Source organism: Anopheles coluzzii, assembly GCF_943734685.1.
Source record: "Anopheles coluzzii chromosome X unlocalized genomic scaffold, AcolN3 X_unloc_12, whole genome shotgun sequence".
In the NCBI taxonomy this organism is placed as follows: Eukaryota; Metazoa; Arthropoda; class Insecta; order Diptera; family Culicidae; genus Anopheles; species Anopheles coluzzii.
In genome coordinates, this window is record NW_026054439.1 from 5001 (window position 1) to 10000 (window position 5000).

Genomic DNA, 5000 nt, shown 5'->3' on the forward strand with positions numbered 1-5000 from the left:
AGCACGGCAGTACGCCTGCATGCATACACTCCATGTACCAAAAATGTATCAACCTAGGCGTTGCTCAGTAGCTTTTGGCGGCACATGTAAAAAGTACTCGAGTTCAGATTCTTGGAACTTTGCGTATTGTTCAAAACTTATAACGAAAACTAAATTATAAATGGGTAAAAGGCTAGGCGTTTCTCAGTAGCTTTTGGCGCCACGTGGCAAAAGTATTCGAGTTCAGATTTCTGGGACTTAGCGTATTTTTCAAACCTGATAATGAAAATTGAAGTACAAATGGGGCATAAGCTAGGCGTTGCCTAGTTACTTTTTTCGCCACATGGAGGAAGTAGTCGAGCTCCAATTTCTGGGACGTAGCGTATTTTTCAATCATAATAAACCGAATCAAACATAAAAATCATGAAACTTACACCACGTCCCTAGGTTGTGCACAAAACGTAACGATATAGTGCCGGCGAGGTTAGAGGTGCACCAAAATTGTGTACCGATTAGGAAAAGTACTCTATGTTGCTATGACTTGGGTAAAAAGTGTTGATTAACTGCTGGTTACGATAGACAGTTGCTTATCGTACACATCGCAAACGAACACCCCTTAGTGAGCAGTAGCAGAAGTCGATGGAACAAAGCGAATGCATTACAAACTGATCAAGTAAAATAAGGAACGCTACGTACTAGGACTTCTTTCCAAGAATGGTGTCCGCGACGGGAGGGCAAGCGTCCTTCCCAGGTTTCCCTAGTAAACCTTGTATGGTAAACATACCCAAGCGTGTCCGTAAGCACGCAACGATAGTCACGAACGAGCACATACCTAGGGAAAGTACTCTACGTACTAGGACTTCTGTCCAAGAATGGTGTCCGCGACGGTCGGGCACTGTGACGCAATTACCAAATCCTAGAATCGTACAAGCAGTGTGTACAAACATAAACATTAACGCGTTCGCTCGGGCTGCGCCGTCCGTGTTGAACACAAATGCGGGTGATTATATGAGTGGATGGACAAAAACATGCGTGGCGAAGACAATTTTCTGCACGATGTGCACATAGCTCATTTCGTCGTCCCGGGCGAATGGAAAAACACAAAAATCTCGAGTATCTTTCTAGGTTTCTGTTATAAAAGGGCAGGCCAAAAGGTGACCGGTTGAGATGAGCATTTTAAGCATGCAAGCACTTAATTGCAACTTTTCCTACAAAAACTAGGTACGTACACGTAGATTGTATCAACATGGACATCCATGATTGCGTACGCCCGGGCTGCGCCCTCCGTGTTGTACTTTCCCTGATTGGTACACAATTTTGGTGCAAGTGTACCAACATCGACATCTATGAACGCGTACGCTCGAGCTGCACCCTCCGTCTTGTACTTTCCCTGATCGGTACACAGTTTTGGTGCACGGCTATCCCGAAAGGCAACTTGTACCAACATCGACATCCATGAACGCGTACGTAGCGTACTTTCCCTGATCGGTACACAATGTTGGTGCACGGCATAGGAAATGGGCTTAAAATGGTCAAACTCAATCCATTTCCACTAAAGATATTCAATAACAGCTGTGCCGATGAAGTAGGGCACGATGCAAGTCAATGTTATTTAATGAATTACATGTTCACCATACATTTCAGTACAAAATTGCTCGGTCAGACCTACAAAGTGCTATATCTCGAATACTAAACGTCGCAGATGGGTGTCGTAGAACAATTTTAAGTTCGTCTAACGATTCTACATCCGATTCTGGATAGTGGTTTTTCGACCACTTTTCAACATTTTGTGACACCCCGAACCTAGGGGCAGCTCCCTAGCTTTTTTCAAAAATGTGCACCGAACGGGCCAGAGAGCTCGAGTAGTCGAAAAATTTTTTTTTGCTAAAACCCCTCAAAACGTGTCAGGAACGCACCCTAGATGATGAAAAGTGAAACCAGAATGTCAATCGACAACATGCCCGGGGGTACAAATTTGCTCTACGCGTCCCTAGGTAGGGTACTTTTTCATACAAACATCAAAGTGTACGGTGCACAAAGTGCGCGGAACAAAAATTGCTCGGTCAGACCTACAAAGTGCTATATCTCGAATACTAAACGTCGCAGATGGGTGTCGTAGAACAATTTTAAGTTCGTCTAACGATTCTACATCCGATTCTGGATAGTGGTTTTTCGACCACTTTTCAACATTTTGTGACACCCCGAACCTAGGGGCAGCTCCCTAGCTTTTTTCAAAAATGTGCACCGAACGGGCCAGAGAGCTCGAGTAGTCGAAAATTTTTTTTTTGCTAAAACCCCTCAAAACGTGTCAGGAACGCACCCTAGATGATGAAAAGTGCAACCAGAACGTCAATCGACAACATGCCCGGGGGTACAAATTTGCTCTACGCGTCCCTAGGTAGGGTACTTTTTCATACAAACATCAAAGTGTACGGTGCACAAAGTGCGCGGAACAAAAATTGCTCGGTCAGACCTAGGACGGGCCATATCTCGAATACTAAACGTCGCAGATGGGTGTCGTAGAACAATTTTAAGTTCGTCTAACGATTCTACATCCGATTCTGGATAGTGGTTTTTCGACCACTTTTCAACATTTTGTGACACCCCGAACCTAGGGGCAGCTCCCTAGCTTTTTTCAAAAATGTGCACCGAACGGGCCAGAGAGCTCGAGTAGTCGAAAATTTTTTTTTTGCTAAAACCCCTCAAAACGTGTCAGGAACGCACCCTAGATGATGAAAAGTGCAACCAGAACGTCAATCGACAACATGCCCGGGGGTACAAATTTGCTCTACGCGTCCCTAGGTAGGGTACTTTTTCATACAAACATCAAAGTGTACGGTGCACAAAGTGCGCGGAACAAAAATTGCTCGGTCAGACCTAGGACGGGCCATATCTCGAATACTAAACGTCGCAGATGGGTGTCGTAGAACAATTTTAAGTTCGTCTAACGATTCTACATCCGATTCTGGATAGTGGTTTTTCGACCACTTTTCAACATTTTGTGACACCCCGAACCTAGGGGCAGCTCCCTAGCTTTTTTCAAAAATGTGCACCGAACGGGCCAGAGAGCTCGAGTAGTCGAAAAATTTTTTTTTGCTAAAACCCCTCAAAACGTGTCAGGAACGCACCCTAGATGATGAAAAGTGAAACCAGAACGTGAAACGACAACTTTGTTGGGGGTACCCTTTTTACTCTACGGGCCACTAGCTTAGGCGCGCCAACAGCGCTTTCCTCTCGGGTTCCCATTTTTTGCCCTCCTGGGATTATGATCATTTACTCATTGCCTACTATAGGGAAGGTACCTTGCTCCGAGGTCAAAAATGAAGATTTCACCAAATCGTAGTTTTAACCTCTATTTAGTCGTAGGAGCATGGTTTGCAGTGTCCGTGGGTCATATAAGCCCCCGTTTGGGTCATACGTCCCCTCCCCGATGAAAATCGTCATATGACTATAGGCCGAACTTATGAAGCAAAAGTGGTGTCTGGTGGGTTCTGCCGATGATCTTAACCTATGATTTTGAGTTTCCACTCTTTCAAAACGTTTCCTGGAGCAGTACATCACGGGTCTACGGACCCAAAGACTTCGTTGCGATGGTTTCAAGCATAAAAGTTGTAACAGTTAAGGGTTTTTAATACGCGTATATTAAATCATTGCTTGAAACTAAGCTTCGTTGTCTTTAAACTCTGCAAGACCAATCGAACTTCTTAGGGAAACTCGAAGCATTCACGCTAAGCTGGTGGTGCAGGGCACATAGCGTGATGAAACCGGGTTTCCCTAACCAATGTGGCATATTTTTTCCCTGAGAGTGAAGCTCAGACCCACGTAGGGGAGAGCGAAGTGGAACTTTAATGTTCAATGCAGCAAATGTTCGCCATGCGGATAAACAAGTTGGAATAGTTCAATGTAGTGTAATGCAAACACGAATCGCAAATAACGATACGGGACCCAGAAGCAATTCTGCGGATCCCTCGGGGAGTGGTGAGTTGATATAAATTAGAGGTGAAAGTCCAAGTTGTTCGAGCTCCGGCTCGGCAGCCGATACGAGGTTCCTGTTGAGCTTGTTTGTACATCGCGCAGAGGCGCCGTTCGGTTCTAGCAATGATTCCCGCCACCATGTTCCATGCGTGCAGAGATCCGTTAGAGCTCGTTCAATGTGTCCCGCCGTGATTACGAAAAAGTCCAACAGTTGACTTAGTTGGGTGTGCGTCAAGTAATCGCGCAGAGATGCCGATCGGTTCCTAGCAATGTTTCCCGTCACAAGGTGGTATTGGCACCTGTGCAGAGTGGCCGTTAGCAATGTCTCCCGTATCACGGTGGTGTACCATCACTAGTGCAGAGTGACCGCTAGCAATGTCTCCCGTCACAAGGTGGTAGCCCAGAAGTGCAGAGAAGCCGCTGTAGCAAAGTCTCCCGTATCACGTTGGAGTTCTTCCACTAGTGCAGAGAGATCGCTGAACCGTTCAATGTGTCCCGTCGTGGTGTGCTTGTACCGAGCACGTAGGATACACCTTGCTTTGTTGGTTTGGGATAGGAGTGGTCGCGCAACTGCCTCCACGCCGCAGAGTGCCAGTTCGGATTGAAGGTCAACTTTAGCCGTTCAATGCATCAGTCGGTGGGTGTTCAGATGGCATCACAACTTCCCCTAGGTGCTCAAGTTGGCTGGGTTGTAAAACATGTACACATGCGCAGAGTATCGTGCGTACTAGCAAAGTCTCCCGTCACGGTGGTTACGAATGAGTTCCATGCAGTGCAGAGAGATCGTTAGTGCGTGCAATGTACCAGTCGATGTGTCGTACCGGCATACAACCCCGCTTAGAGGCCCGTCGCTCGAAGAGGACAAGAAAGAGTGCGCAGAGTGCCGTACCGGCATAGCAATGTCTCCAGACATACGTTGGGACACCCGACGCAGTGCAGAGAGATCCGCTAGCCGTGTGCAATGCATCCGACGTTGCCTGCTTGTGCAGTCTATCGAGTGGCGCCAACGGACGCTCTGGCGTCGCAGAACAAATCTCGGTGGTCAC